Genomic DNA, 13,170 nt, shown 5'->3' on the forward strand with positions numbered 1-13,170 from the left:
CGTGAATCTTCTATTCTTCTAAACAAAATGGGCTTTCTCCTTGTTTCTTGTTATCAGCGCCCATAATAGCAGCTCCATTGTATTCATCTGGACTGATCTCTTTCATCAGGCACTTATTCCTCTCTAGGTTCAGCCAGGAAATCTCTTGTATCTGTGTGAAATTTGCCATGTGCCTGGGCATTCATTGTCTCCATTCTTATGTGGAAAGTCACTGGAGGACCTCATCGTAACTCTGTACATATATTCTTCCCCACAGTAAGATATAACCAGAGAATCTTGCTTCCATGACTTTGTTTTTTATTTTTCTTCTTTAAGATTTATTTATGTGAGCACACTGTAGCTGTCTTCAGACACACCAGAAGAGGGCATCAGATCCCACGACAGATGGTTGTGAGCCACCATGTGAACTCAGGACATCTGGAGGAGCAGTCAATGCTCCTAACTGCTGAGACATCTCTCCAGTTCCTCCCATAACTTTTTAATGAAGAGAAAACCTGTGGGGGTCACTGTTTGCATTATCTTAAAGTGAGAATCGAGTCAGTTATTACTGACTCCTTACATCCAAATTGTTCCACCTTCTTGCACCTGTTCTGAAGAGAACGGTCTTTATGTCTGCCTCTGCTCTCACACAGTGATTTTGTGTTCCTTAATTCAGATTTAATTCTAGGGGATCTGTCTTTTTGTTTGCTTAGCCACTGGGTATGGTACTCACACATTCATGCAGGCAAACAATTATATACACAAAAAGAAAATACTTTAAAACAAAGTAAAATGTCTCACGAAATCATTCATACTGACAATACTCTTGGTTATTTCTCTTGGATTTTCCTCTTTGACTTTTAGGATGTTTTTTTAAAAGGGTTAATTCTAAAGGGCAGCTTAACTTATAGGCAGGAAAGAGAAAACAGCTATATCATAATAGCTTCGGCAAAAGTCAGCTTGAGACAGGAATGGGAACCAAAGAGGTGAAAATCTAGAACAGTCTGCACAGCATCGTCTTAGCAGCTGTCCATGCACTCGTACGTGAAACTCTCAGCATACATAGCATCGCTACGGAATCCTTTACAGTTGGGAAAGTGCTTTGATGTGCAGTTTCTGGTTTCTGCAGCCTGCAATCCCTGCCGATCTCAGACCAGGATGAGTGATCAAGATGCTACTGTGGCTGTGAAAGCAGCTCCTTTCCAGTAATCACCAAGTCCCTGGGAGGCGACCAGGATTCACCCACAGTTCTGCGAGGCCCTGCATCACTACATGTGTTCTACACGTGGGGCAAGGTCAAGGCAGGGGACACGTTGTACCTTCTGCAAATAAGAGAGTTCTTATGTGTCCACCACACTCAGAAGAATCCGGTCTGAAGTGCACATACCTTTCAAAGTGATCAGCACTTCCGGGGAGGCAAGCAAGGATTGATGCCTTGCTGAGTTCCCCCAGTTCCTTTGATGATCAAATAAAATGAGCCAGTTCCATGCTGCTCCATCTCATTTCAGCAGTGGGAAGCCAGAAGGGGCCCTGGGAAAGTCGTTACTCACTCACTCTTAACTTCCTGTTCCTGCAATTCTACAGGTAGGGAAGGGCAGGCCAGGCAGCCTTTTGTTACATATTGTGTCTTCTGTGATCTAAAGTTGTATTTATACCACTTACCTTCTTTCTCGTTAGCAAACAGGATTTCTTTTCTCTCTGTATCAAGAGCAAACACATCAGCTATGTGAAAAAATGTCAACTCTTGTGTTTTTGTTTTTGTTTTTGTTTTTTTATTTCCAATGAGGCAGGTTCAAATCAAACCGCAAAGTCACAACAAATAATCAAGCAGCTTGTGGTGGGTTATTTTTTGCCTTTATGTGATTGTCTTTTATGGATTATTGTTTTAATTCTCTTATAGCTTTGCACCACAGCAGTATCATAGCCAGTGAGGTTTATCTGAGGCACGATTATTGCTAATTGAAAACTTTCAATTTGACAGATATTAAGTATGCTCAGCAGGAGAAAAGGAAGCAGGGAGAAAGTCATAGGGACCCCCCCTCCCAAGACAGACAGACAGACAGACAGACAGACAGACAGACACACACACACACACACACACACACACACACACACACACACACCACTGTGAGCTTCGTTGATCGAGGGGCAACCTCCTCTGTTAGTCCTGGAGAACACCAGACAATACTGGCCACCATTCAGGATGTTCTGTTTCTGAGTCTTGCCTGGGCAGATCCACTTCCCTAGATCAGAGGGCAAGGGAAGGAGCTCAGGTAGAAAGGGTCCATCCGGAACTCCAGGCTTCGAGAAGGAAAATCTGCTCCCTCAGGGAAGGACGGATGTAATAAGCCCCTACCCCCACACACACCCACACCCAGTCTTGAGGTTTGTTTGGCGCCAAGGAAGATTCAGAAGAATAAAGATTCCTTCGAGGACACTAATTTAAACATGTTTAATTGGAAACCCCTTCATTGATGAGCACCACCCTTTTTAAGAGGCATGAAACATCCTCCTCTGGCCCACCAGATCCTGCATATGACTGTGGGCTCTGGGAAAGACATGGCAATAAAGGGTATTGTTTTCCTCTGTTATTAAGCAGATCGGTTACTTTATGGAGACGCTTGTGTGTTTGTGTGTTGGGGTTGGGGTGGAGTAATTTAAACTGCATACATAAAGCTCTATCTATGGTGGGGACAGAAAAGATTCAGCCAGGTTGCCAGGAGTGTGTCTAAGGAACCACATCTAAAAGCCACATCTTTTCAGTGCCAGCCCCAAACTTACTTAAACCAGAAGCTATAAAAGGTGTGTGTGTGTGTGTGTGTGTGTGTATGTGTGTGTGTATGTTTCAACAATTGTGTCTCCAATGATAGAATCTCACTAGTGAAAGAAGGGAACAAATTGAAAATGCTCTTTACCCACAGTTTTGGAGGAAGCTGTTCGCTAATGAAAATAAAGTGCCTTAATGTTTTTTCAACTCTACCTCATAATAGAGAAAGGCAGAGTCCTGTGTGGATAGGGGTAGGGGGGATACAAGACTGCAGAGTGCTTGCTTCTAAGGAGTCTTTTTCAGGTTCTGAAGAAAAAAAGAGCCTGAGACTTGGGGTTCAGTTGGATGGTGTGGGACAAAGTTTACTTCCCTATATTAAACCTATAAAGGAAAGTCTGAAGAACTTTTAAGCTACTGTTTAAGTAGAGATCTCTCCCGAGACTCAAAACACCACCGTTGGGTGGATTTGGGAGGGTCTGCAGTAGGACCATTGTTTGCCTCAGGCTTTGCAGCTTTCTCTCCAATCCCAATCAGCACCCAGGGTGCTAAGGATATTGAAGCCGCAGGGTTGAACATTGACGTTTTTCTTATGGGCCACAGACTTGACAGGAGACTCCTCACTGAGCAGCACCATGGGAGACTGTGGTGTTGGGTTCCCAAAGGCCCTTAGTGGGCCCCAGTCACTGTCATCACACCCTCAGGCTCCGCTACTGACAGAGACCATGTGCAACTGCCACAAAGTACATAAAAGCACCTCTCCAAGGCGTTGGTTTCTTCTGTTCTTGTGATTTTTTTTTTTTTTTTTTTTTTTTTTTTTTTTTTTTTTTTGGCAGATCCTCCGCGTGCGTTTTCCAGGTGCCTTGAGAATTCGAACTACGTTTTCCCTTTTATTTCAGACAGAGGTGCAATCCGCACCTCGCCTACTTCCTGATCTAATGCCCCCATTGGCAGCCTTGGGGGCTCTGCAAACTCGCTCCAGCAAAGAGCCGAGAGCCTCTTTCTGAGTTCTAACCGCCCCGGGGAGGAGTTCTGTGGAAATTGCCTGGACCAAACTAGAAAATGCTGCAGCGTCTATCTCCAGCAGGTCACCTCGAGAGTGCTGGGATTAGAAGGAGTGTCAGCACGGCTAGGCAGCTCAAACAATTTCAAGGAACCGCCCCACTTTGCCTCCTCCGGCAACAGTTTGAAAATTCAGAGTTCCCGGGACAGGAAGAGAGGGTGAGGCCGAGCCAATGAGGAGGAGTGGGGTATGGGGGGTGGCGATCAAGAGAGAAGTACCTGGGAGCCCGGAAAGAGAAGGGCTTCAAGCTTTGATTTTAAAACGGCGGTGCACCGGTTACCTTGACACTCCCCCCCCCCCCCCCCCCCCCCGCCTATGGCTCAGCTTGATCCTGGAGCTAGTTAGAGCGTTAAACGGGTACGCGGGTGGGGCAATTCATTAGGCAAGAAATGGATTAGTTGTTTATTATCTATAAACATTCCAACCGCAGCAACGGATCGTAAAATCGCGGAAGGGCCTATAAAAGGAAGGGGCGAGGAAGCAAGCATCCATGTAGGCTGCACGGACATAGGGATTGTACCCGAGTGATAAAGTATCCATTAGAGAGGGAGAGGCAGAGAAGGGGAAATGATTTCTAGGCTGGGAGTCGAGATTTCTCTAAAGTGTATGGGGGGCAGACAACGTTGGAGTGACTTGGAAGGAGATGGAGAGAGAATGGACAAAAGACTGAAGGGCCGCGATGGGACCATTAGCAAGGTTCATGCAATAAAAGTCGTGGATTAAATGAGGAGAGCAATTTAGTCTTCAGTTTCTTGGCGAAATCCTTAGTAACCATGAAAGCAGCCTAATAAGATTTTATGGAGGAAAAGAAGTTTAAAACCAACATTTTTCTGATGGCAGGCACACTCTGAAGAGTGGCTTTTTAAAGTTTTCATTCAGAATAGAAAGTTTTTAAGAGGAGTTAATCTCGAGCAATTAAATACTTTTTAAAGTATTATGTATATGTACATATACATATAAATATGTAAATATATATTAAAAATAGCTTTTTGTTTACTCTTTTTTTCTTGGAACAAGATTTAAACTATATTTTTGACATTTTCCACACTATGTCAGAAACCATGAAGATGTATTTATATTGGTTTGTAAACAACTAATTGCACAAACGTTCAATTGAATTCAGAACCCTTAGAAAGTATTGGTAACTTTATTAGTGGAATTTAAGTAATATATTGATTTTAAATGTTATGAAACACTAGTTTTATAAAAAAAACAGTGTTACAAAGCAGAGAGTTCTTATTTCTCAAATTTTAAAAACTTATTAAACTGAACATGCCATAAGGGTACTATGCCATGCTTCCTAGGCGAAAGAATGAGAAAAAGAACATAATAGTACACACAGAAGTATTCAGAATGAAGAAAACCAGGAGAAAGAAGTTGCCACATCCCTAGAAAGTCCTCCTCATACAACAGATTAAAAAACAAAATCTGTTTATAATAATTGTACTTGGGGAGATGTTCATATTTAAATAATCACCCAATTCTTAAATTCGGTTGCGTACTGATATTGGTACCAACAATCTTCTTGAAAATAAAAGCAAAACTGCCTTGGGTATTCCAAAGCAGGATCAAAAAAGCAGTCTCCTCAGAATTCATAAGCCCAACCCCCACCTTTCCTTATCCCACACCGAGAGACATAACAAACAAACCATTACATGTTGAAAAACACATCTGAAAACAGAAAGGTCATGTCGCTGCCAGTCCTGGGGAATGTTAGCTGATGTTTGGAAAATAGTTGACAGTTGAAGGCTGAGGTTTCTCTTTTCTGCTCAGAAAGAGAATGGTAGGAGAAGAGGAGGAGGGGAAGGGAGGAAGGAATGGAAATAATGAAAGAGGTTATTAGAGTGGTGGGGGGCAATTTACAAGGTACAGACTTGCCAAAATAATCTGAGGCCTACCAACATTCTGTTCTAGATTCAAACACACATAAAGTACACATGCAGACATAAATGCATACGTGTACACACAGAGATATACATGCACACACATACATTCACACAAGTACGGGGACTAAAATAGGAAAAGACGGTGATTTGCACTGGTTCAAATGTGAAGAGGAATGAGGTTTTGTTTGTTATAATGAAACAGAAAAGTTACAGAATCATCCAACTCTGACTTCCTGGAGAGAAAGATTATTGGACAAAGACAGGTCCCTTTCCAGTAGCTTCAGGGAAGTGAAAGTCAAATGGTGGCCTGAGCATTTCCTAAAAGCTCCTGGATCCCTTTCAGTCCAGCTAATCCTAAACACAGAATGCTTCTCACTAACTCAGCTGGGCACAAGAACCACCCCCCCACTCCCCCACCTCTCATCCCTCATCCCACTGCCCGCACACTCCCAGTATCAGCTGCCCTCTGAGATCCCTCCTATCGGAACTGGTAAGACAGAGCCAGGATTCCCAGAGCCAAGACTGGAAATTATCATATTGAAATTTTATTAATAAATGACATTGACAGTAAATAGTGACTCCTTTATGGCCGGTTCAGGTCTCGATGTCTTCAACACAATACATTTTTCAGGAACGAAGGTGGAAGGGACTAGGGAGTCAGAGATGGCCAAGAGATATTTGGGATTAAACAGAACTTGTGCAACTTTGGGCAAGTCACTTTAACTGGAAAGGGCTCAGCTCTTCCCAGGCACCTAACTGTGTCCTTAATGGGCTCCTGCATTCTTTGATTAATGTTTAAAAAGCATCACTAGTAGGTTATTTCATCCCCGTCCCACCCTCCTGCTCTTTGCTTGTCTTTTAAAAGCGCCTATGTGAGTCTGTCTGTGGAAATATTCGTGATAAAGATTATGGGCTGGGAAGTTTTGCGCCCACCCCCTTCAATTAACCATAACCGCTTATGGTGGGGTGAACCTACGAGCTTAGATCACTGAATCCGCTGTCAAACTCTGACAGTGACACTTGCGGGTGTGACATGCGTAGGCTGCACACCTGGTTTGTCAGGCTGTTACAAACAGCGGTCCATTTAACTGTCAGATCAGAAGGACAGTCTACCCCCATCCCGTACTCCGCAGCACCCGGCCTCAGGAGTCTCTGGATCTCTGCTGGACTCAGGTTGAAAGTAGGTTCACTTCCACCAGGCCACACAGGCTCCCCTTAGGAGGGGTCTAGGGGGCGACACCGTGAGGAGGCAGGTCAGACTCCAGTGTAGGGGAGGCAAAAATCACAGCCGCTTGCGACAGGAATGACCCACCCTGGTGTTGAAGAGGAATAGCCCCAGCAAGGAAAGAGGAAAGGACCATTTGCCTTGGGGAAGAATTATTCCTGATCATTTGTTTTAAAATGTAATGTCTCATAGAAACCAGCCACTGGTTGCAGTCACCCACAGCACCTGTAAAAAAAAGCACCAAGCCAAACCGTGTCCTCAATGAAGAAGCAATACTAGTTCGGTTCAGAAGCAAAAGCTTTGGTTTTTTAAAAGCCATCAGATCCTAAGGCGCAGTCCTCCCACCCCCATTCACCATTCTCAAAGGCTCCCAGTAAACACATCACTTCTGCATATTTCTGCCACCAAGAGTGGTTGGATGCTAGTCTGATGCTTTCAGGTACTTTCAGGTGTGTTTCTCGAGCCATCATTTTAAAAATTAAACCTTTTAGTTATCTTCAAACAAACAAACAAAACCGCAAGCTAAGACGCCCTGCAAACATTTAAAATAGCTTGTGTCAGTACTGGGGGAAGCCTCCGCCCCCTGGAATCACTGGTGGATGCCCAGCCTTCATTACAAGTCACATAACTCACTACATTTCATCAATATGCTCCCTGCCCCCAGCTCGATTTGCTGGCCTGAATACAGCCTTGGAACGCAGTGCAGACAGCCATGTAGTTTCTGAGATGAAGAGCAGTAGACCCCTGAGTACCATGCCGCCAGTAGAAAGTCTGAGATAAAGACCGATAGCAAGGCATTTAGAGCAGAGATAAGGTTCAGGAATCTTGGAGTCTGCCTTCAATACTTCAGCAGGCAGGACCTCCTTTTAATATCACCCCAGGCCCCACCTGGAAGATGGAGTGGTCTCGAGAGGGAGTTGTAAAAAACACTTCACACCCCTCCCCCCCAATCCCCAGACTTGGATCTTTGGAATGTCACCAGAGATGCTAAAAGAGGAAACGCCTCAAAGGCCTGTGCAACAGAAGTTAAAGGGAGCCCTTCCTTATTCATAAAGAATAAGTCAAATGTGCTTGAGTGATTCTTATGGTTCCGAGTTTCTGACAGGATGCTTTCAATATTGGCATCAAGTATGTGCCATGTGCCAGAACACTTAATTTCAGAGGAAAAACCAGGAAAGTAAAGATGCATGCCACTTATAATAACCACATGCAAAAGGCTCATGAGTTTCAGTACGTCAGTTACAATTAAGAAATTACATTTAATAATCAGTTCTCTTAGTCGCCTTACATTTTTTTCTACAGCAATGATACTTGGCTATTCAATTTTACTTTGCAGGAAAAAAAAGACTTCCTTTTCAAATGATAACAAAAATGTATGTTTGGCTTTTTCCAAGAAAAAATGTAAACAAAATGTTTTGATGCATGCATAAAAACAATAAAAATGAAATTATATTTTAGAAATGAACAAAATCCATTTTCTAATATAAAGAAAGACCCACTTCGATGTAACCAGGAAAGACTGCATAACAGCGCTTTCTTTGTAATTCTCAAGCGTAAGTGGATTCGTTAAAAAAAAAATTTACATTTGCAGAAATCTTTAAATGTCCCAAGGAAAAAAGGGAGCAGAATGCTCCTGGTAAATTATAAATACACCTCACATATGCCATAGGAAACTTCCACTTCCACATATTGTACCTCACAATTCATTTACAAAATGGCAAAACTTTTGCTGTATTTATTTATTAGTCTTTCTAAAAGTATTATTAGTACTTTTCTTTAAAAGTTGCCAGTCCACAGTCAGAGGGTTTGTGTGTGTGTGTGTGTGTGTGTGTGTGTATTTAAGCAGCAAATGTTGACATTTAAAATCTAAAGGAATTAGCAGTTTAAAAGTCTTCTTGCAGCTTTAAGAGATTTTATTTGTTGAATTGTCATTTGCTTACTTTTATATTTTTCATGGGTGAATATTTGGACCATATTTTTTTAACACTTTTCCACAGAAGTCACACAAATCAATTTGACATTTTTTGCTAGTTTTACCTTGTCATACTTTGCCACTGTGACCCGAGTGAGCACAGTGTTTAGTCCCCAGAATGAGGCAAATATCTGTCACACATTGTTGAGGTTGGATGGCAAGACTTTCTGAACTATGTTTCTTATAGAAATGTTCATGAAAAGTTTCCATTAGACTTTCCATATAATGTGTGTTCCTTTATAGTAACCGTTAGCTGTGGGATTATAGAATTAGTGCTAGAGTTATTCCTATTCAGGAGACCAGAACACTAAAGACACCCTCCCCACCAATACACGTCCATTTCCCATCCCTAATGAACCAGGGGCAATCCTCTTGTTAAAATGGTCACTAACCTTATAAAAAGAAAGCAATGTTTTAATCTCTTACCTGAAAAAGTCTTGTCACTGTGAGAAGAACTGAGATTGTCACTGTCTTATGTTTTCTATGACAGCCCTGGCTTCTGTACTATATTGCTTTTATGAAGGCTGAAATAACCATGTGTGACTGTAGGCTCCAGGGACCATTATAAAAATGAGATATGTAACTGGTTCAAATATATACTTTAGACCTTGACCTAGGAATCCAGTTGAGAAAACAAATTACCTCACATAGGCTAAAGCATAATTAAAATGTTATTCTAAACCATTTTTTGCATGTGTGCAGTTTTGTATGTGAATATTAATTTTATACCAATCACAAAGATGTATATATGGAATTATAGTACTAGGGAAATGTTACATGAACTCCCTTTTCCTTTAGAGTGGCAAACATTGACTTTGAATGCAATCAACTATAACTTCCGTCTTCGAAAATCTTCAAAAATTGCAATTTTTTTTCTGAACAATACATTTTAGGCTCACAGTTTTGGTGAGTGCATGTAATCTTAGTTCCTGGAAGGCTGAGGCTGGAGAATTGAAAACTTAAGATCAGCCTTAGATTCAGAAGAAATTTAAGCTCTCTAGCTCCCACACCCCTCTGTCTTCCCACTCCTTTCCAGTATCTGGAACAGGCCGGACAAATATACCCCCACAAGGCTACACCCCCATTCTACATTCCCCTCCCACACTCGCCAGACATTTTTTTCCCGAGTTTAAACTGTTTTTAAACTTCTTCACACTTAACCATGCTGGCATTTATAATGTTGGCTGCACATGCATATGGCTATCACAGTCTCTATTGACTCACCAATAAATCGTGCCCTCCACTTCTGATTTAATACTTATTTGAAATTGTATTTGTTCAGAACAATGACCTCTGTGGAGCGTATGAATTTTATGCAGCACAAATGACTTTCATACAAACATTATAAGCGCTAGAGAGGTGGTTCAGTGGTAAGGATACTTGCTGCTCTTACAGGAAATCCCACCCAGTTCAGTCCCCAGCACCCTTGGCTGAGGACTCAACCGCCTGTAACACCAGCTCCAAGGGTATCTAATACAGCCCTCTTCTGGCCTTCACCGGTACTGCACCTGTGCAAACAAAAAAACAGCAAAACACATTTTTAGCTATTTAAAATGAGGTTTGCATCTTAACAATATATTACTCTGATATTGCATCATCAATCAAGTTGTAAATTGATTTGAAATCATGAGGAGTAAGATTTTTCAGGGTGCGATTAGCATCCTACTGCCAAATGTCATTTATATGTATGCTTTGCTGACTTCAGAATGGAAATGATCCTTTAAAAGAACTTTGAGATAGATCACTCCATCGTTTTGTCATTCTATATCTTTTTAGGCTTTAAAACATAGCTGTATGTTTTCTTTTTAAAAGAAAATATTCAAAATAAAGTTTCAAAAATAAAAATTATGTCAGAATGACTGTTTAAAAGTACAATGATTATTTGGCTTATTTTGATTCTTGCTTTGAGGCAGAGTTTTCTCTATGTAGCCAGGCTTTTCTGGAACTCCAGGTGTAGTTCAGGCTGGCCTCTAACATATGATCCTCCTGCCTCAGCACAACTTTCCTGAATCCTGGAATTACACATATTGATTTTTTTATGTCATTCACAATGTAGGCTCATTAAGTACAAAACATTATATCCAAAGTAATATTTAAAAGGATAAAAATAAGATGTTATTTCATATACATACGTTCTTTTTAAAATGGTCGAAGCCTCTGGGGCATTAATGCCTGTAATCCCAGCACCCTGGGAGTGGATGCTTAAATTACCAATATCATCTGTATACATAGAACAATAAGGATGTTTTCTGTTCCTAATACTGTATATCACTAAATCTCTTAAAGTGAGAATATAGATCTCACCATTTATTTCAGAAACTATTCAGATATCCCCTCTGTTTTGTGAAACAAAATTTTAACAGCATAACGTTTGAGACAGTAATTTCAATTACAGTGTCAATCACAATATTTTTATTTTTACTTTTATTTGTTTATTTTCATCTTACAGGAGATATATATATATATATATATATCCAGTTTGTGTTTTTATGAGATTCCTGTGTGTGCAAATGCATAGGTTTCTGCATCTGTATTTTTTTGTGCCTCTTCTTGGTCTCTTTTACTTCTGTTTGGTTTTTGTTGTTGTTGTTGTTGTTTATTAGATATTTTATGTATATACATTTAAAATGTAATCCCCTTTCCTAGTTCCCTTCTCTGCCATTCCCCTTCCCCCTGTTTCTATGAGGATGCGCCCCTCCCACCTACCCTCTCCCACCTCAACACCCTGGCATTCCCCTACACTGGGAAATGAGCCTTCACAGGACCAATAGGCTTCTTCTATTGATGGGTGGACAAGGCCATCCTCTGCTACATATGCAGCGGAGCCATGGGTCCCTCCATGTGTACTCTTTGTTTAGTGGTTTAGTCCCCAGGAGTTCGGGGGATCTGGTTGGTTGATATTTGTTTTTCTTCCTCTGGGGTTGTAAACCCTTTCAGTTCCTTCAGTCCTTTCTCTAACTCCTCCACTGGGATCCCCATGCTTAGTCCAATGGTTAGCTGCAAGCATCCTCATCTGTATCAGTAAGGCTCTGGCAGAGCCCCTCAGGAGACATCCATATCAGGTTCTGTCAGCAAGCACTTCTAGGCATCAGCAATAGTGACTGGGTTTGGTGGCTGCATATGGGATGGATCCCCAGGTGAGCAGTCTCTGGATGGCCTTTCCTTCAGTCTCAGCTTCATTCTTTTTTTAAATATTTATTTAATATATATGAGTACACTGTAGCTTGTCATCAGATACACCAGAAGAAGACATCAGATGCCATTACAGATGGTTGTGAGCCACCATGTGGTTGCTGGGAATTGAACTCAGGACCTCAGGAAGAGCAGTCAGTGCTCTAACCACTGAGCCATCTCTCCAGCCCCTCTGCGTCATTCTTTGCCCCTGTATTTCCTCCCATGAATATTTTGTTCTGCCTTCTAAGAAGGACTGAAGCATACACATTTTGGTCTTTATTCTTCTTGAACTTCATATGGTCTGTGAATTATGTCTTGGGTATTCTGAGTTTTGGGGCTAATATACAGTTATCAGTGAGTGCATACCATGTGTGTTCTTCTGTGACTGGGTTACCACACTCAGGATGATATTTTCTAGCTCAATCCATTTACTTATGAATTGCATGAAGTCATTGTTTTTAATAGCTGAGTAGTACTCCATTGTGTAGATGTACCGCACTTTCTGTATCCATTATTCTATTGAGGGACATCTGGATTCTTTCCAGCTATTATAAATAAGACTGCTATGAACATAGGGGAGCATGTGTCCTTGTTATATGTTGGAGTATCTTTTGGGTATATGCCCAGGAGTGGTATAGCTGGGTCCTCAGGTAGCACTATGTCACAACAATCTTTAAATGAAGTGTACCTCCACCCCTGACAGCTATCTCCCAGGCACTATTCTCGGAGCTCCAATGAACAAAACAAAAACCTGCTGCCAATCAAATTAAGGCAACCTTTCCCACCAATTAAATAAAAACTTGGAGGAAGAAAATCCTGCAGTTCTAGGCCTAGCCACTAGGTGGCAGAATTCACAATACTGATAGCGTTCCGCAGAGCAAAATTTGGTGCAAATGATAGCTGCTTGCTGTAAAACTGTCTAACGTATTTTCTTGCAAGTGTCTCTTCTTGAGCGATGTAGTTAATAGCTAATCCTCACAGCACATAAATTTCTCAGTTTTACAAAGCATCCCCTGCTAGGCACTCATCTGTTCAAAAGTCAGAGCCCGCTGTGTGCATTCAAGACCTGCCTGCAAACAGCTTATGTTAAGTAAGCTGTCTCTTTTC

The 13,170-nt window shown here is 41.6% G+C and overlaps 1 protein-coding gene and 1 pseudogene; both read left to right on the forward strand.

The window, feature by feature from the left end:
* The window catches only part of Erich1 (glutamate-rich 1), a gene marked incomplete at its 5' end in the record, with an annotated part of 52,793,804 nt that overhangs the window by 9,063,861 nt on the left and 43,716,773 nt on the right, over nt 1-13,170 (forward strand).
* LOC120097641 (U4 spliceosomal RNA) lies at nt 1,878-1,959 on the forward strand (annotated as a pseudogene).

Source organism: Rattus norvegicus, chromosome 16, assembly GCF_021556685.1.
Source record: "Rattus norvegicus strain SHRSP/BbbUtx chromosome 16, alternate assembly SHRSP_T2T, whole genome shotgun sequence".
Taxonomy (NCBI): Eukaryota; Metazoa; Chordata; class Mammalia; order Rodentia; family Muridae; genus Rattus; species Rattus norvegicus.